The following is a 21,580-nucleotide window of genomic DNA, read 5'->3' on the forward strand; positions in this document are numbered from 1 at the left end:
AAACGCTACAAACTTAAATTTGGAATAAGGCTAGAAAAAAGTTATAAACAAATTCTACTTAGTTAATTAATTTGTAATATAGGCGCAACAATGATTTTGCTATGATCGCTTGTAAACTGCAAATAATATCAAATTAGTAATATCAAAGTAAATTCATAATATTAATGATATAACTTAGAACTTGTAAAAGATTGTAAGACTATACTGTACTCTAAGACTACTTGCAAGTTACAAGTTGTAGGTTATATACTACTTTTTCAAAATTGTACAATTTTGCATCAAATAGGAGTAAACTAAAGCAGTTAGAGAATTTGTAATTTGTAAAGCTTACTGTTTAAAAAAATTTCATCTCTTACACATATTATCAAACTTATTACTACGTGATGCAAAAGAATTTTATTTTTTAACCAAAATCTCTTTGGTTACCGGTAACCATTATCGATGGCAGATTTTTTTTGGTTAGTAGATAATGGTTATTCGTAACCAGACACTTAAGAATTCATGTTTTTTGATAATCTAATATTTTTAAAAGTCTTTAGAAAATTTATTGAATTTGAAGGAAGATTAACTTTCTTTCAAGTACACAACAATTACACAACAATTTTGAAAATAATATATTTTTGTCAGAACCAATACAAATGTTCCCTCTCTCTTTCTCTCTCTCTCTCTCTATATATATATATATATTACATTATTTCAACATTGCTTCAGTATCTTATTCTATATCTTAACCTATACATATCTAGGACCAATATCGATAAATCGTGCGCAAAACAATTTAAAATCCATCTTATTGAATTAGTCTCGACATCACGATATATCAGAGAATCTCAACGATCGACAAAGCAGGAATTCTTTGGAGCAATGGTGTGTGCAGCAACGATCGAAATAAAGTTTTAAAAATATTATTTTATTATAATTTTAGAAAACGAAATCCTATTATGCAAGAGCGATGCATAGACGTATGATGATAGACGCAATGAAGAATAGACTAGCAAAATAATAATATTTACATGGTGAAAAGTGTCTAGTACAGAGTTACTAATACTCATATTAGCAAGTTCCAATTTTAAACTTTCTTTTGATCACAGCTGTTTATCGAAATGAAGTGACGTGATTCTGGTTACTGCATGGTAAACGTTATTTCAATTACGACACATTTGATGTTGTCTGGCGCCGGTTTTATGGGCACGGCCGTAAAGTCTTAACGGCTGTGAAATCTAAGCAACGATAAGGTGCCACATAGAATGCCATTTACTCGATTCAATCGGCTGGAAATCAATTCATCGTTCACCCCCGTCACCCTCCGTTTCTATTCTCTTTCGTTTGTTTTTGTTCCTACCTCTTAGATTACGTTTCATGATCGAATATCGCTTGTCATTTCCCGCTGAATTGTCCCATTGAGATTGCATCGATCGAGGCCATTTTTCAATCGGCCAACCGATTCATTTCCAACGTTTTCGATTCGCGAGAAAGTTTACGGATGTTCTTTAGTCGATGTATAGATACGAATGTTCGATGGAACAGGTGGATTTATTTTTTAGAAGAGTTTTTGATTCTTTGGATAGATTTGCGGAGAATATTATGGCTGGACTGAGATATATTTCTAGGATATTTGGTACCTTTAACCTGTTAATCGTGGAAGATGAATTGTCTTTTTATATATACATAATTACATTTTTGTTACAAATAAAATATATCATATTTATATTTCTAAAGATTAAAACTGCCATAATTAAAATTGTTTTCTCCCTACCGCTAATTTTTAATGTTATAATTGTGAAATTGTTACTTAAGGGACTAATCGATTGTGGAACTGGGATTTCTATTGAACGAAATTAAAATATGTTAATGTGGTTGTTTGGTTAGGAATTGGGTTTCTTTAATTGAAATTTATATTGTGGGGGAAGCTGGTGACAAATAATAAGCAAAAATTTTAAATTAGACAACGATTTACTTTTTTCAAGAATTTCCATGTCTCTTTGAGTGGGATTGTCGTGAATTGTTATGAGCGAGTTGAGATATTATATTTTTAGATAAAGTGCAACATTTTATTGGAACTTTCGAAAAGAAACTTTTTCGAGAAATATTCAACGAAATTAAAGTGAATTATAGATGAATTAAGATGTTGTATTTTTACGAAAACCGGATTTTTTTCACTGATTTTTGTGTCTTTCGGATACGAATTTGTATTATAAAAGATATTTAAAAGTTTGGTTTTCTACAGAAATACGAAAGAAAGACTAAAATACCAAAGATATCGAAGGTAAAATAGTATTGAAATGCTCTGAACCTAAATAGAGACAGAAATTAGATATATCTTTTACGTATATTCTATACAGTCTCTTGTCCTTAAATTTCTCACAAATGCACAAAAATACTCAAGTCAAAAAATACTTTTTCCACACTCCATGATTATTCCTCATACTTGACTTGGCTCAAGTCGTTCGTTCTTCCATTTCATTGGCCGATATCTTACGGACAACTCGAACATCCCCGAAGACGTCTCGAATAGAGTGATGGTGGTTGTTGGCAAAGGAGAGGAAGCGGACATCGTAAGAGAGATGGCGAGAGGGTGGCATGGCAAAGGGGAAAACAGGCGGGGGAAGGTTACGGAGAACTCTGAAGCATCGGAAGGAAAATATTCGAGATTCCAGGCGAACCGCGTGATGACTCAATTTCGCAAAGACCGTTAAATGGCCCGCTATGAACCGCGCGCCGCTACTGGTCGCGTTCCTCCTCTGTTTTTGAAGGCCGAACATTCTTCGAACGGGGGTTGCTCGCATCGAATTGGATCCGCATGGAAAACCATGTTACAAAGGAGCTACTTCGAGTTTATTTGTCTTTTCTCGGGTTTGGTGTATTGAAACGATCATTTTCTTGAGATCTCCGTTTAGATTTGACCAATTTTTCAGCGAATAGCTTGTCGAGAATATTTAGAAACTTCTATTCCTCGAAGTTAATTCTTTGTTTAATATTTACATACACTAATATTTTAACTGTCGCAATGATCATAAATATCTGGTTTCTTCTGGCTGGAAATGTCCTATCCTTGAATAGAATAGCGATTTAAGTGTCAATGAATGTATTTTTTTGGGAAGCCGTGCCTCTTCGCTGTCTTTTTGCTTAGAAACAACATATAATTTATGTGACCCACATAGTTGAAGTTTACATTAAAGTTCATGTGAATCATACGCTGATTCATACTTTCCCTGATTATTGCAAATCGCAGTGTCTGAGAATCAATTGTTCATACTCGCGGCTATTGTAGTGGATCCTCCGTGCATTATATTACGTTGTGCTTCTCATGGCAGGAAACGTGTTAAAGTGCGTTTAGGTGGGTTTAAATTAAGCAAGCGAATGCTCGTTCTCTCTCCACTTTAGTAAAATAAAAGTGCAAACGAACATTCTTTTGCCGTTTGACGACTATTCATTGAATCGTAGATCGAACATCCAAATACTTTATATAAGAATGCACTTATAGTTATAATTTCTTCATTAGATATCGTTATCACGAGTCCGAGTAAAAATTGGTCTGAGGACAAGTATATGATATGAAATGATATGATGAAAATAAGTAGGTATACGAGTGTACAGTCAGTCGTAAAAGTCTAAAATATTATAGCAAAGATAAATTAAAGCATAAGTTAACTTCACGAAATTTCTTGACGCATTAAGACATATATTATTCATGCGTAATACAATTTATTCAATTTCATTGTTATTAAGAGAAAAGAAATAACAAAGTATAAAATGCAATATCACAAAAATTAAATACACTTGTTATATCTACAAGAAATTATACAAACAATAGGTTTAATATTATATTAATGACTTGTAGATCCCACCTTCCTTAAATAAGTTAAATAAATTGGAGGTTTTGTAATATCTGACAAGTTTTATCCTAAGAATTTTGTGAGTTAAATTAAATTTTTTCCTTTTTTCCATTCCCTTTAGAAATACATTAATAATAATTGTTACGCTTGTCATCTAGTTACTTTCATATAAATTTGATAGTAATCAATAATGTGGTAGAATTTTATATATTTACAGTGGTAAATATATACCATTTCTATATAAAAAATTGCTTATAAGCTGTAATTTAATCTATTGTTATTTAAATTATATTGAATATACTTTACGAAATTAATTCTACAAGTATAGTATTTGATTTAAAATATTTAAAAAATTGTGTATTTCTTGCAAAATCAACGATAAATTGGGTACGCTTTTGGCTAAAAATATAGGTTAGCTATAAAGAAACTTGAGTTTCAAAGCGTTGAAATCCAATAAAAAGAGACTACAGAGTGGACTATTTCCCTAGAGAAATTTCAGGCTATTTCACCGTCTATCTGCAATCGAATGAAACATTGATCTTGAATATAAATGATAAAAACACGAAGTTACAAAAATAGTGGCGGTGGGATATTACTCTAACCGAATCCATAATCCATTACTCTTTCTTTTTTATTTATATATTATTAAGAATGATTATCTCCCTCTTTAATGAATTAAGTATATGTTCGGTTATATAAAAAAAGCAGCCATCTACTCTAAAATAAAGTGTAATAGTAAACTAAATTCTATTGGATTTTTTCGCGACATCACGGAAAGTAAAGCCGAGTGACGGTAACATGCATAGAGAAAAGTTATTCCGAATACTGACCCTGACGATATCAAAACCGGTGACATCTATCCTGCTGTAAATAATTACCTAAAATAATTTTTAACAATAATATTTCAAGGTTCAGGGTCATTTCAAGGTCATAGTGTCGTAGATAGGTTGTTCAACTTGTCTTAATATCAGGGATATACATGTTCCACTCAAAAAAGGTATTGGAACTCATATATCCCAATTTTCAAAATTGGTGCATAAATATCCCTTAGTTAGCATAATTGATTTCTTAAAGAAAAAAAAAAAAAAAAAAAAAAAACAAAAAAACCGGTAGAGAAATGACGAATTTAAGGATTGAAGTACAATGTTGCATACATAGATATACGCAACATCGAGCATGAAGAAATTAAATCTGCTTTAGATATCAACAACAATACAAAAACGTTTAAAAAATCCTTTTTTCCCAAAGAATCTTTTAAGGGACGATTCGATGGAATAATGGGCGTCGCAGGACGTAGGACGTAGGCGAGATCGACAAGATCCACACTCAATACACTATCCATGAACAGTTTCAGTGGGGAAAGTTACGATCAGAGAGTGAAAGAGAAGATACAAAATATATACAGAGATAGAGAGAGAGGAGCAGATGCGCGACGCGACGAGCAATCAACGTAAATCACTTGGCTGATGCTCAATTTAACAAGAAAGGCCATTATGATCGCGAACTCGAAGTAACGAGCACGAAGAGAGTGCTGTCCCTGTTCCTCTCTGGTTATCCTACCGTTGGCTCTCGCAGAAATCCGCCGGGAACAGCGTGCAAAGTACAGTTTATTGCAAGAAGACTCGTTAAGTCCGTATGTGTAAACGCTTTGTATAAACGTTCCACAGTACTTCGAAAAGAGACATCTCACGATCGAAACTCAATTTGTCAATTTTCCTTATTTATTTACTAGATTGTTTAAAGATCTCACAGTGTTTTTGACAGTTGGTACATTCTTCATTGTATTTGGTATGGGTTAATAATTAGAAGTTAGTTTTTATGGAACAGCCTATAAATTTCAACTACCTTTAAAAAAATGTAGCAATAATAAATGTTAGGATTTACTATATATAGACTACTATGTACATGAAAAACTTTTGACAAAGTAGATTGAATGACAGAGGTGAAGAAAATAACGAAATTAATATTAATGCTAATTATGAGAAAATTTCTTAATTTTTTGACTTTCATGTTACTTCATGATTTAACTAAAAGCAAAATATTATTACAGCATTATTTGCCTGTTGAATAATTTCTCAAATAGTAATCAAAATTTATAACTTATAACCATAAACCCTATAATAGATGAAACAACAAAAACTACAATAGCCCGCAAAAAATATTCGAACATTCTTAAAAGCTTTCTATGCATATTTTGATTATAAAAAATATTTTGAAATTTCGTTAGAGTACGACTATCCTGATTATATTCGTGCAGTTTGAAACGGATTTGAAAATGTATATACAAGTTACAAGATATTTGTTAGAAATATACATCTCGTAAGGATCACTAACTTACACAGTCAGTTATTCATTATGCTAATAAGTCACATTTTTAGCACTAATGGTATGTATAAAAGTGCTAGTTACTAATTTTTCATCAATTATAAGTGTATATTTGTAATCAAAGTTTTGTACCTTCTGCATACATTTTCGGATTGGTTTCAAATTTTAATATTATAATCGAGATAGCCGTATCTTGCTATTACTAATGAAATTTCAGAAAGTTTCGTATAACGCATATAATACATTCATAAAATTTTTCTATGGTAAATGTTCGAATAATTTCGTAAACGACTATATACGTACATATGCAAAACCCATGAAGACATTTCATGTCTGCGAATTGTACTCCAAAACAACACAATTGCGAATCATCTATTTTCATTGGAATTCTCGCTTTTTCCTCCGGAACACAATAATAGCTGGGACTTGATACGAGAAGTATATCTTAACTGCGATTAATTACTGAATTAACCATAGAGGGAAAACGAAAGATGCAGATAAAAAATGAGTAAAACAACGAGGATCGGGATTCTGCTCGTTCTCCATCTATTCGCTACCAACCCGTCTAAGGAATATAGTACTTAGCCTTGAGTTTTACTACGCGTTAAGTGTATTATATTTTCGCAACAATCAGTGAAACGCATTTTTCGAAAGAGATTAAGAGGTGGAACAGGCACCTATGTAGATTGTCTGATAACAACACGTGAACAAATAGAATAGGATGAACGACAAGATTTATCAAAGCTGTGGTATGAGAAACCGAAATAGAAAAGCGTTTATAATAGATTTTTGTTTTTTACGAAACTGTTGAAAGAGAAGTAATTCATATGTAGTGAGAGACAAAAGTATTTGAATAGTTGGAGCGTAGAAATAGAAAAGTAAAACTTTCTCTATTAAAAATATGCAAATGTAATTAAATATTTAAATGAACAATGGCTACAAGAAGTATTGGCACATATCCTTATTATCCAATAAAGCCTTTTTTTAGTAGGTTCTACATTTTTCTGAAAAAAGATTGTTCTACTAACGAATTTTGGATGTTTCTTCTTAATTTTCTTCGGTATTCAAATAATTTGTCCGGATATTGCATCGTTTGATAGAAACTTTTACAATAGTAAATAACCTACGAACTATTCGAACAACCTAAAGCATAACTTAAGCCCATCGTCAAGAATTAGCCAAAAAATAGCCAAAAATGGCTTTCGTATTCCGCAATTCTTTTTAATATTCAGCTAAGAGCAATATTCGTTCCAACACCCTATTATTTGACAGAAATATATAATAATAAGTATCTGCGAGCATTGCTAATGATCTAATACATATTGAACTTAATCCCATCGTTAATAATTACCCAAGAACCACTTAAAAATGTCAGTTTTAGACGAGTACATGTACTCTCTTAACCTTCGATAACTGAACGACTTCCATGATCGTCGCGACCGTCGCGTCGACCAGGCAAAACATTAACGCTGAAACGCTAATTAGTTTGACGGAGTAATAAGTAGGTCGAGGGTGTGCTTAAAGAGATAATTAATTAGTAGGTAGGGCTTACAGCGAGCATTCTTGGCAATCCACTTTCAATTAGCCGTCCCTCTCGAAGAGAACCGCCAAGTGCATAGCCAGTGTTACGCTGTGTTGGTCCCTGGTTAAAGGCACACGGATCAGTGATCTTGGTGCTTGGCCTTCCGTTGACGGAAGGGATCGCTTTTGACATGTCGAGGATCCCAGCGTTGCAGTGGTCCTCCGGGCTATTCCGGACTTCACCACCGAGTACCGTCGTTAATCGATGTTCTGCAAACAGTGGTTCTATGCCAGCGCTCCTCCAACCCGTCCAAGTGCGTTTAAGCTCGTTTAGTCAATTAGTAATCGTCGAGCAATCCGATCGAGTCGAGGGATACTCGAAAACCGGCCTTCAAGCTCCTTTCACACTGCCCGCGGCCGCGGCCGCGCCTCTTTAAATACTTCAAAAAAGCTTTTCCTCCGCTGTGAAGTTTGATCTAATGACGCAATTCATGCGAAAGGTGGTGAGTGTTGAATTTGTAGAACGGTTGCATGTTGATTAGGATATGGTAGATCATGGATTCTAAACATCCCTATTGCACGTGTATATGCCTGATAAACGAATCCAAGTTTTAATCTGTGTAGTTTTTCGTATACAGGTGGGCATGTGTTTCTGTCACACGTGTATGAGTACGTGTATCTAAATTCACAAACATTCTGTTGAACAGTCAAACATGAAATGGCCTTAAACGTGGTTTAACATTTATTTGTTCTCAGAAATCGGCGAATTGGCGAGACGAAAAACATGTGAACTTGATTAACTAATTTCATGACCAGGCTGACTATCCGTGTATTTTATTACCATATTCATGTACACGTGTATTAAGAATACCGATCTAATTACGATATAATGTTAAGTGTATTTTTATATACGTAAATATATATAGATATAACAGATATATGTAACTTTTGTAACATTGCATTTTATATTTTATTGCCTTTTTTGTATAAATAAGAAATGGAAATAAGAAATTGAAAGCGCTAACGGAAAGATACTGCTAACGGTTTTACTATTATGTTTTGTATTTTATTGTAAGTGATATATGTAGACTTTTCCAACTGACTGTATTTTCAGTAAGAACCCAAGATGTTGTCATGATGGCCGATGCATTCGCGGCAAAACAAAGTATTCGGACACGACGCAAGTGAGTCGTCAAGCAGCTGATCCGGTAAGACCATTCAGCAAGAAATACCATGCCACTAACACAAAGCTTCACAATCGTTTGATACACCGAAAGCTGCATCCTCCTCCCTGTTTGATGGGCGTGTATACCCGTCGTCTTTTCGTAGACGAGAGGGCGAGGAGAAGATAGAAGTCGATAAGTGTCCTTGCGCCAGAAGGAGGATCCTCTCGCATCTTGACACGGTGACCCCCACCCCGTTCTTCAAAGCCCCATTGCAAAACCCCTACCAACTCTCCACATAGCCAGTCCTCTCTTCTTCTTATCATCCCTGCCCGCCATTCCATCCATCTTCCTTTCTTTCCATTTTCTTCGCTGCTATGCCACTACCAGAGAGACCATCATCCTCTCTCTCTCTAGATCGCTATCACTACACACTCTCACACACACACACACATACACACACACAAACAGGGAGTATTCTCTCTACAGAGGTAGTAGTAGAGCTAGGAGGATCCAGCGTCGTGGCACACCATACCAGAAACCCCTTGCTCGCTCCCTTTCCGGGACCATCCCCGTCCCCCAAAACCCGCGCCTCGTGCTCTGTTCACTAATTGCACATTCTTCGCATAGTTTCGCCACCCTCCGCCCATCCCCAATCCCCATCCACGCCAAGGACGGACGCGAAGGGGGATTGTAAGCCCTCGACACATACAACCACTCTCTCTGTCTTTCTATCTATCTCGCTCTAGTTTCCGACGGTTCTGCGCCGGATCGTCTCCCTTTAACCTTCGACGCTTTTCAGTGACTGTCTTTGTCGCTCACATGGACTCATATGTTCATAGCACGTACTATATCGTGGAATGTGTCCTTTTTGCTCGATGGTAGTATCTCTCTTGCTTCATCCTCCTTTCACGGATACCCTCGTTCGAGCATCCCCCATACTTTTGTGCCGCTAACTCAGTGAGTCCACGCTTCCCGGAAATCACGTGTGTGAAACTGAGACTGTGTGTTTTGTGTCACCAAGTACGGTGAGCGTTCATATACAGGAGAGGTGAAGGCTAAAGGAATAAGTGGTGGGAGAGAGATACGATTATGGGGCGATTTTTATCTTGTGATTCTTTGGAATAATCAAAAATAATATACGAACGCGGTTTTTCAATTGTCAATAGATCTTTATGCCAATCCTTTGAAATATTACAGATTTATTTTGAAAGTAAAATAAGAACACATTTCTTGAGTGCGTATATTTATGCATTTATAGGCAATTTAAAAATGCAAAGATGTATAGCATGCAAAATTATATAAAAAAAGAGTTAAATAAAAAAAATAAACAACATTACTTTGAGTAACAATGGATAACCTGCAAAGTTAAATAATAATTCTAATATGCGGTGGATGGAATAAATAACATTCCTTTCTGCAATCATATTGACATAAAAATGTGAAATTGCATAACATCCACAGCCTAATTATTGCTATCAAGATATTGTAAAAACCCTTTTCGACCGATGCTGAAAATGTTTTATTTTTGTTTAGAAAATTTAAGATATTCGTTATCTTTTTTTCATTTAAAACAATTATTTATAATTGAATTTTAAAGCGGAAAGTTGTTAGGTATTAATGATGGGATTAAGGTAAATAATAAGAAGTTCGTAGCGTTTTTATTATGCATTTCTATCAAATAATGAAATAGTGCTCTTAGTTGGATATTAAAATTAATTCAGAAGAAGACATCGAAACTTCGCTAATAAATCATATTTTTACTTTTTTCAGTGAAACAATGGCGAACTTGAGATATCCGATAAATTTTGAATCGTAACTGGAATATTGGAATTGTTGAAGAAGTTGTTTTTCCAAGAAACTCTGTATCGTAGTTGAAATGTTCATTCTGTCTGAAATGTTCATTTGTTGCATTCATTGAATATGATATAGTCTTATTGTTATTGATCTTTACGAAACATAGTTGAAAGATTTGCAAGAACAATTAACCCATAAAGGCAATAATAAAATGCCGATTTTGATGAACCCTTGCAAATTCACAGTGCAGCCAAAAATGTCCGAATCATATCTTTCTGTATGGCAATCATCCACATTTAGGGAGTAAACGCAGGCCTTAAAGGTGGAATTGAAAATACATGTTTTCGGATACATCCTAGAAAACTATCAGAAATAGAGGAATTGTGTCAATGGACGAATTTTGTGCTTTGAACGGCGAACATGCTTGTGTAAACAGATTTTTAAAAATTAACAAATCATTGCAGTGTTAATGGAATTTCAAAATGTTTCACATTCATACGAGCAAACATAAGGCGATTACTTATGAAAAAATGAGAAGAAAAAATGGAGTCAAATTTTTTCACACGATGTTTCGTTCTAGAGAAAATCAAATTCGAAACTCTATCGAGTATATTTGAACATGATTGATTTCAGACTGACCAGAAGTAAATAGTAAATAGGAGGTTCTTCTATAGGAGCTTCGTGCGAAAATAAGTTAAAAATATAAAATACAATTTTTTTTACAAAATATTTCTGAGAAAAATAAATAAAAAGATTTATCATACGTCTGTACCAGGCTAATTCTTAACTAAATATGTTCAAACTAAATATTTTTTTGGACATGAAGTATAAACTTTAAATGGAAAAATTTTACTCCACATTGTGATTTATTTTCATATGCAGAATAACTTTCTGCTGATTGTTTACTCATATCCAGTTGGTAATTAGCAAAATTCAATGACAAATCCGTTAACTAGATTTTCTCGAAAATTAAGTCTCCGACGAAAAATACTTTTCCTATGCTTTTCTTATTTTCCTGTAAGAAGTTACCTCATGCTCTTTTGTACATGTTATTCGGGCAGACCTTGTATTTTCATGAAATATCTGTATAAATGTTGAAATTTTTTTCACTGTACGTCTATGGAACTCTTATTTCAGCGTAGAGAAACCGTAGACGGTTTAATCGACGGAAAAGCGGCAGGTTTCAAAATGGCGCCGCCATCCCACAGACGATCAGAGATTGAATGGGGGGCCGTGGAAAGGTAAAGGCGTCGGGATAAGTTGTGGCTGTAACCGGAAAATAAATTTTCTCTCGGTAAAGCTTGCTGACGCGAGACCAGACACGTTCGCTTGTCGTTGAATCTGCACGCTTTTCTCACGTACAACCCTATAAAACTTCGTACACCGATTCACGCCAATACACGCTTGCCACTTTGGTCCCTTTTTTTCAAACGGTGTCTGTATTTCAAGATGGATTGGGTAATCGTTTGCTCTAAATCAAAATTAAATACAGAAGAAGCACAATTACATTTTGGAATATGTAATTGTAATTATTATATATTCTAGTTACAGTATAGGTACGTATATGTGGATATCTTTTAAATCCTTTAAAATTTTTAAATAATGATTGAATTTGGTGAAAGTGAGACCTATATTGAGATTATAATAATTTTTAGTTTATTACTATTGAGTATGAACAATTTTTTATTATTTATAGAAAGTTCATCTGTGAAATGATTCCTGATAGGAACATAATTATTAATTTATTCAAACAATGTTAATAAAGATATTTACAGTACATAAAAATAATTAGTAGTAAAGATGCAATAATATAGAGCAAAGTATGATTATCCATAAAAAGATTAATCAAATACAAATATATGAAATTAAAGATATAAAGGTCAAATATGAAATTTGTTCAAACCAGGCTTTGTTTTCTAGAAAATCGATATTAAATCGATATTAAATATTAATGGTAATGAAATATGTGTACATGTATCGAATAATAATTTTGTATGAATACATTTAAAAATTCTGATCGGTTAATCGTTTCTTCGACACTTTAAATTAATTTTCACACTACAAACGTAAATGTACGTGCAAAAACCTGCTCCTACATTATATTTTCACAACTCTTATCTTTAATCGTCTATCTTTAAATTTAACTGCGATACGATAACCAAAAATAAACCAAATCGCTAATTGGACGATTTTTAAATTATCGAAAAGAAAGAAAAATAGGTGAAAAGCCTGATAACGCGAGGAATACGATTTGAAACCATGGCAAAAGATGAGCCTGCGCGATTATTTAACATTTAATCAAGCACAATACATTTACGATGTATATTTCAGCAACGCGACGTTTATTTAAACGACGAGCAGTATTTAAATAAAATGTTTGCAAATAAATTCGGCCTGTACATGATAACACGTACTTTCTATGGAATATGGCATATATATTTCTCTTGTTCTGCGTAATTTTTGTGATGTATAATAATTCTGAAAAATATTCGGTGCTTTCTTATTTTTGACAGGGTTTCAGTTACAAAATTATGAACAAATCGAATTTAAATTAGCGAATGATTTTGTTGTTTATTATCGTCTCAGTGATGTATAATAGAGTATGTATTGTGACACAATGATCCATTTTTACAAACCAGTAGCCGTTTGTATTTGTCAAAACTTGTACACATTTCGTCGCTTGAGAATCCTTTAAGAATAACTAATAAATTCTATATCTTATTATAACATTTAAATTCGTTATAATACAGGTATTGTTGCCGTTTTTATAAAATTTATAATTAAATATGACATTTAGCTTCTCGAGTCAGGCACAGTAAGTATTTGTTTTCAAACTTAGCGTTTAAATAGTTTGCAGAAATTCATGATATATAATTCTCTTGCAATTTAAAGAAAGATAATACAAAAAATCCAATGTAAAATATATTCACTGCCAAAAATGAATTTTTCAAACAATCTAATAAATAATATCTTTGAACTTCTGAACTATATTTTCGTTATTTTATATTCATTATGAAGCCATTTAATAAATACAATTTTGGTTGCACAACTTGTTTCATAAATTTAAAGTTATAGATCCGAAACCTTAAGTGTGTATATGATTTTGTCATGTTATATGTAAGCACATCGTGTTTGCATTATATTCTGTCGTATATGTGTTTTTTTATACATTTTGGTAAAATTTACACGTTACTACAGATTGGCCAAAATACACTTATGAGTGGTAGTATATACACGGGCGATTTTATTCGATTGCGGTGATTTTATGGAGGACACAGGAAACGAGATTCGTTCACGGGAAGTTTTCAAACTCGCCGAACGAACACGCGTTGCACTCTCTGTTCATTCATTTTTCTCTATTTTTTTTATCTCTATCTTTTTTCCCTTTGTTTTCTCTTTTTTTCTTTGCGCGTTTGTTAAATAAAAAGAGAAAACGGTTTGTATATATGAAGGATAGTTTAAACGTTAAAATCAATTTTTTGCAGCAAATCGTGCGTGATGTGGATGTGATTTTTTTGTAATGTATTAAACTGTCAAGTTGCTCTCTGTCATCCTCTTTTTGCTTACGGACTTCAATATAAATCCTACCAAAAGTATTTGTAAATTCATTCTAAAATTTTATGACATTTGTTATTTTCAATAAAACTTTAATTCAGTATAAATATTTAATATAAATTATGAATTTGAAAAAAACATTATAAACAATATTAACATTTTCTTTTTTTAAGTAAATAATTTATAAAAATGTCAATTGTTATAATAGTTTTAGATCCTTGATCGTTACACAGCTTTGTGGATTTATCACTTATTTTCGAAAGACTTTAATCTAGAATCTTGTTCTTTTTTCTACTTAACCCCAACTATGTTACATCGAGCTATACTACTATATTTTACCGATAAATTAATATCATACATTATCAATTGTATATTAATTTGTATATTAAATCAATAAACAATAACTCGTTAAGAGGCTGCGAATTTTTTTACATTTGCGAAAACTTTAAGCGTTCGAAAATTCGAAGAATATAATATAATATAATACGTAAAAGTATATAAAGTATCCAAAGTGCACTTAGTATTTGTTATAATATTTAGTATCTAGGTAAAACAAATTTTTGCTCCCTTTTTTAAATATATTCGTAAAAACATGTATTTGCAGAGATATCTGCACTGTACTTATCATTTTGTATCCAACTGATCTTCGTATCTTAATATCTAAACATTTTTTTATTTTTACGTCAGAAACATAGTTTCCAACATTCTACGTCTTCATTTTCTCACTTCTTTCCCTTCTATCTTCAAAAACATCAAAATTTCCCTGAAAATAAACTCTTTCAAAATAAATGGCGCCCCTTTGCGAGGTTGGCCCGCTTGTTTCCAAAAGCTGCGGATGGTTGTTCGCGATCGAGCTAGACGGCTCGTAAAAGATGATCGTAAAATGAAAAGGGATTAAAGGCAAACGGCCGGGTTTCACTAGCGAGAAGGGTAGCCGAAAGAGAGATAGATAGATAGATAGATAGATAGAGAGAGTGGGGGTAAGGGGGCGGAGGGGGGAGGGAGAGAGAGAAAGAGAGAGAGAGAGAGAAAGACTGGTTGAAGGAAGGGCGAAAACCAAGGAGTGTATATCTCCGGATTTACGAGCACGATAAACGGGATTATACGCCTTCCGTAAACCTTGAAACGATCTTTCGAGTAAGCGCATAGTTTGCGTAAGGCTGCTATTTCTCTCCGTCTCCATCCTCCTCTTCGCTTCGTGTTGTCTTTGATTTCGTTTCCGACGCTACGTTTCCTCCGAACGACCTTTCTCATCTATTTCCAACCGATATTTGATTTCATCTCCTTTCTCTTCATTTTCTTCTTCATATTTCATTATTCACGTGTAGTTTCTCTTTTAGAATCTTTTGTCTTGTGATTGATTTTTAGTTATTTTTTGTTGTTTTATGTTTTGATTTTGAAGAAGGTTTAAGATGGATTGAGAAATTTAAAGAGAGGAGGGCTGAGTAAAGGTGAATTTAGTTGGATAATGTATTTTTAGGAGCTAATTTTAGAATACTTGAATCTATATTTGGTAACACTGCACATTACACAAGTAGTAGGCCTTCAGGTTTTGTTCAACCTCTTCGGTACAGGGCTTGTGTGCCGCGTAATGTCACTTGACGGGAATCGGAATATTTATTAAAATTGAGTGAAATTTAATAATTATTTAAGTTTAAAAAATTGTACAAGAGTCGGCAAGTTACAGATTTATAATCAAGTGACTAGAACGGTTAAATAGGAAGACATAAACAAATGTTTACAGGTGAAATAATAATTATTTGCAGATTAGATGAAACGTTGATCCTCTTAATCAAACGATGTATGCATGTACTTGTAGTTTGTAATTCATTGAATAATTTCAGTGTCCAATTGTTCCGTTTTTCATTGTTGTATAATTATTCATTGTTGTATAATTATTTGTTTTATCTATATAGAGATGAGCGTATAAATAGGCAGGTGGTTAATGCTAAATCCAACTGATTTTATTATGGAAAGTTTTATTTCTATTTTTCCCTAGTAGTCTGAATCATTACATTTTGTATGATATTGCAGGAGGTATCGCAATACTTATGAATGAGAATATACGTTAATAGTAAAAATAACTTGTTTGAATTTTTACTTTCTCATCGTTATCTATGTTTACTATTTATCTTTTTTTTATCTAGTTCAGTTTATATACCTAAAAGCAAGTGGAAATATCCCTTGAATCCCTTGAATTAGGAATATGGAATTTTAAGCCCTTCTTTATAAAGAGAAAAGTATCGAGAATGTTAAAAAAGATATTTTTTGCATGAAAGAAGCCTTTGTGGAGAGCAATCTTCATTTTCAGAATCTTTAATTTAAGATTAAATTTAAAAAAAGAAGAAATAAGAAATTAATTGCAAACGTTACAAGTATTTTTGAACTCTTAAGTTGTAATTCAAACTCTATACGTCTTGATGAACATCAACAAAATTTCAGACTAGAAGTTTACCTCCAAAAAGTTATTAATTAAAATTGCTTCTACAAACAGTTCGTTATTTCCAATCCTTCTATTCGTAAATTACAAAGTAACCTATAATTATTCTATCAAGTATCATGTATAATTTCACTTTCTGACTCCTCTTCACCATTTCTCTAAAGATATAAATTTCCAAAAAATAGTCTGCACTAAAATTATAGAATTTAATAGTTCATTTAATAAAATATACAATATTCATAATTTTATTGTAGATTAATACGAAAATTTATAGTGTTATTAAAACATATATATCGAAGTTAGAATTAATCTCTCAATTACAATTATGGTATATGTAGGTATATATGAAATATATATATCTTTTTAAAATAGATTTCTATGTGTCTGTTTATTGAATTTATTTCCTGGTAGAATTTTTAATAATTAAATAATTTTATGTTTAACCGTTTTGAAGCGGATTTCTATTAAAAGAATGGTTTGAATGTAATTTTTAAAATGCGATGTAAATTACGTTCAGGATTTCGCCAATTCTTTTATAATATGATATTTTATCAATTTTCTTCTCTCGAAGTAATATTAGAAAGTAACAGAATGAGTATCAAATGAAACCATACATAACAATTAAATTCGAATGCCTTCCTTTTATGAATTTAAACTTGGACGTAAAGGTAGTAGTAGAAACTACTTCTAGCATTGATACAGTTGGTGTATAATTGCATAATAATTTTCCACTTTAATTGTAGTCCTGAAATAACGCCTCCAAATGAAAATACTCTCATAGTTCTTTGTGGTAATAGTATTATTAATTTTATCTGTATTATATTATATTATATTATATTATATTATATTATATTATATTATATTATATTATATTATATTATATAATTGAATTCATTTTATATATTTCAGTGAATATGTTTCTGTGTTTTAATATATATTTTAATATATACAATATATTTTTGTTAATACAATATAAATTTGTTATATGATAAAATGTATATTGGTAAAATGTAAAAGTACATTCAAATGCTAAAGCGTTTTTGAAAATAATTTATTAACTATGAATCTATTAGGATTAAATTACATAACTATTGAATTAAATGCCGGTGGGATCGCGAGGAGGTGAGCAAAAAAATGTTTCAGTATTTTCTTTCCAATTTATTTTTCCATCTAAAATAACTTTTGTCCTATCTACACCACCAATTCCTCACTTGTAATCACTGATAATTTCATTAATTCAATAATTTTTCTACTGGTTCTGTGCATTTGCAAACGGGATATTGAAGGTTCTTGTACAGTAAAACACCGTTGCAATCTAAATTAGCATATGGAGGAGGCAGCAGGAAGAGTAGAGAAGAGAAGGGGATGGTAGAAAGTTCAAAGGAGCAGGGAAAGAAAAGCTCGGCTGGCTCGCCTTCGAAAGGAGATACAGCCCTGGTTTCTGGGGATGTAAGGGGGTGCAACGGCCACGAATTAATATTCATTACCTCGCGGAACGGCAAAGCGGCCTGCTCCGGCTTGTACAAATATGAAACGACGTTGTTGCGCTAATTAAAATACCTGGCCGCTTTCTTGGCTGAACGAGATCCGTAGCATCTCCTTTCCTTGTATATTCCACTGGAAACTGATGGCCACCCTCGAGGAAACGAATCTACGGCAAAGACGTTTCTATCCAGCTGCTTAAGATCTCAATCGTTTCGTTTCGCTTCCTCTATTCAAATGTGTGTATGAAGGTACTGAGAAATATATGTATACGTGGAGAAACGTGAAAGGTTCTTGTATTCGAAAAATTTCTGGCCCATTCATCTATTTAGAGTACTTATGTTGACGAATGTGTGAATGTTGAATATTCGACGTTTATGATTTTTAAAGTGTGTACAGTAATCTCTTTTGAACTATTTAGGAATTTTGACAGTTATTTAAGTAGCTAATTTTTAATGAAAAGCGACTGAAGATTTATCAATTAACACGTTTACTGCGGATCCAACATTTATTATTAGAATTTTTATGCTAGTGGGAGATTGTGTTTGTGTTCGAGATTTTTCTGGAGCTGCTTATGAAATATACACGATCACGTTAAGGGTTGAATACTTGACATTTATGTCGCCCGTATTAGTCAAAATGTTCTACGTAGCATTTTGTCATGTTTCAAGATATATTGAATAGGATAAGGATACTTGCAGCCCCCTGGTTTTTACATTTTAAATAGACATACAAAGATCTACGTGCTTACTTCTATGTATTGAATTTGCTAAACTTTTCGAAATTTCACTATAATGAAACAGGACTATCATAATTATCGTAAAATTTGAAAGCACTCTGTAAATGTATATTACAAGTTACGAGACGCTTATTGCAAACATATACTTAATAACAAATTTCAAGTATTAGGTTTAAATATTTTCGTGTTTCCTGCGAAACATATGCTTACATAAATTATTAAATATATGCTTACTAAATATTTTGTAATTTTTATGTACGCCTTCAGATTTATTTCAGATTTTATCAGCATAATCACAACAGTGCTAATAGAATATCAGAATGTTTCCTATATCAGACATAACACATTCATGAAATGTTTCTACAAGTGGCCCAATACCGAACCAGCGCGCAACGTATCCACAAGAAGATGTGGATAGAGATTCCACAATCGAGTGCAATGAGCATATAAAAGAGCGAGAAGGATATAGACAGAAGACACATACACGTACGTGCACACACGCAGGCGAGGATAAGAGGACACGACGACGAGGGATGTAATAATCTGCGTCCGCATTGTCCGTCTTGCTGGCATGGCCGAGTCCTTTGACATCTCGCGGAGTTTAATTAAACTCGAGCGTATAATAGCTCCCCGCCGAGAAGGCGAGCCGAGGTCCAACGTCGTTGTCCGACGCCTGCTACCGAACGTAGCGTCGCGTCTAACATTTCGCCGGCACCTGCGTCGTTTTATCCTCTCATATAACGACTACGACATCCGTCGGACGCAGAAACCCCTTCGACATAGCTATTGTATTGTCATACGCTATACCTCACTGTAAATTTAAAATTTGCTGGAGAATTGCGTTATTTAGAACTATTCCGTCTACGTGCTGTAAGGCAGAATTATTTCAGTCACTTAAGCTTCAACATGTTAAAATTCTATCTTCCCCGCAGAATAATTAAATTTATTATACGTATATGATATAATAACGCAAAAATGGGGATATATCCGTGTACTTTAGGTTTAGCAAGAAAAAATATCAAGAACGAGAAAATGATTCCAGTAACCCATGATCTTAACAAATAAATATTATATAGCAACTAATAAAACAAAAAAGCGATATAACTTTCAGAAATAAAGTAATAGTTACAAGCTACTGCATTATAATAATTGCCATTAATAATGAGAATATCATAGTAGAAAAAAAGCTTTCTATCTTATATAGCTATAGGATCGCCGATATGTTAATATGAATATAAGATATATTTAATTTCAATAGTTATGCTTATTTATCTGATATTATCGTAATATTTTATATAATGATTAAGTAAAACAAAATAATTTGTGAAGTAACTAATGGAATTGTAATAAATTGTGTAAAAATATGTTATACTAATCTCGCAAAATCTTTTAATGTTCTATAAGATTATTTTGTTTCGTAAGGTCGTGATTTTAGAATGTTCTTTCGGTAATTAGGATACTTAATTATTTAATTTAGTATAAGATAATGTTTAGGTATTTGGAATATACTAAAGTGGGAACATTACTGTGTTTGGAGTTGGCGGAAGTTTAGATGAAAGTTGAGGATTTCTTGGTAAAATGATTTTGATGCTTTAGTAGAATTGCCGGGACAACGGCTTTAATTGTAAGGAAGTAGGTCATGGAAGTTTTAAGAATATAGTAGATAATTTCCCGGAAAATATACTTGAGTAAAGTTAAAAGTGAATGGTTTGAGTAAAATGAACGTAAATTCAAACGAATTAAAGAAAATAAATTTTCCCTTTCTTTTCCTAGAATACATGTAGTATTACTTATAATTTATAAAGTTTAAATAAGTAAAAAAAGAAATTTCTTTTATACGTTATACAAAAACTTCTAACAACTAAAATTAACTTTTGTTTATAGATTTCAGATATTTATTCGTTTTTTCTTACATCTGTTTATCAACAGTTTTGGAAATATTTCATGTCACAGTATAATAATATTAATTTAGCAGGAACTTAATATGAGAACTGAATATTTTAGTAGAACTTTTATCGCGATATATTAAATTTATTAAATAAATTTTATTAATTTTATGTAAAACAAAAGAATAGTTATTCATTAATTTCATTGCGCTTCCATTATAGTCATGCTTGCAGTAAAATGTTATTGTTTATATAATATTCACGACTAGGTATATATTGTAATAACGAATGCGAAAATGAAGTTTACTTTTGTAACAAGTAAAATTATATTTACAGTGTTTCATCCTACTCAACTTAATTAACACAAATTATTTTATATAAATATGTACGAAAGTTATTTTGCAGTGCTCATGTGGAACGAATTATGATTAAAACGAGACAAACACGAATTACATATATCCTGGATAAAATTCAAGCACAATCCAAGGTTCATATAGAGTACAATAATGTAAATAGTCATTAAAATCAAATAACTCCATTGACATTCACTAATTATTACTCTTAATTAGTTATTATCAAAATATCATGAAGTAAGTAAACATGGGCACCAAAATTATATAATTATTTTAATGGTAAAAAACAAAGTTATATTTGAAATTTGATCTGAAAAAAGTAAACAAGTAAAAGTAAAAGCAAAATGAATTTTTTGTCACTGAGAAAAGTATGTTTAAACCTAACAATCACGTGAATTTTGTCAAGAACTATTGAAACATAAAATCGAGACAAGGGTGTCGTCTGAAATGTCATTATGTTGCAATCATTCAAGGAAGATAATT

The 21,580-nt window shown here is 32.4% G+C and overlaps 1 protein-coding gene and 1 long non-coding RNA gene across 14 annotated transcripts in view; one reads left to right on the plus strand and one right to left on the minus strand.

Annotated features, from left to right (window-relative positions):
• The window catches only part of LOC126914695 (protein scalloped), a 333,396-nt gene that overhangs the window by 38,819 nt on the left and 272,997 nt on the right, over positions 1 to 21,580 (minus strand). The window lies entirely within an intron of this gene.
• On the plus strand, positions 8,081 to 10,707 carry LOC126914945 (uncharacterized). The gene is made up of 3 exons (XR_007709966.1): positions 8,081 to 8,185; positions 8,797 to 8,890; positions 10,619 to 10,707. It is a non-coding gene; the product is annotated as an uncharacterized LOC126914945 (long non-coding RNA).

This window comes from Bombus affinis, chromosome 3 (genome assembly GCF_024516045.1).
Source record: "Bombus affinis isolate iyBomAffi1 chromosome 3, iyBomAffi1.2, whole genome shotgun sequence".
In the NCBI taxonomy this organism is placed as follows: Eukaryota; Metazoa; Arthropoda; class Insecta; order Hymenoptera; family Apidae; genus Bombus; species Bombus affinis.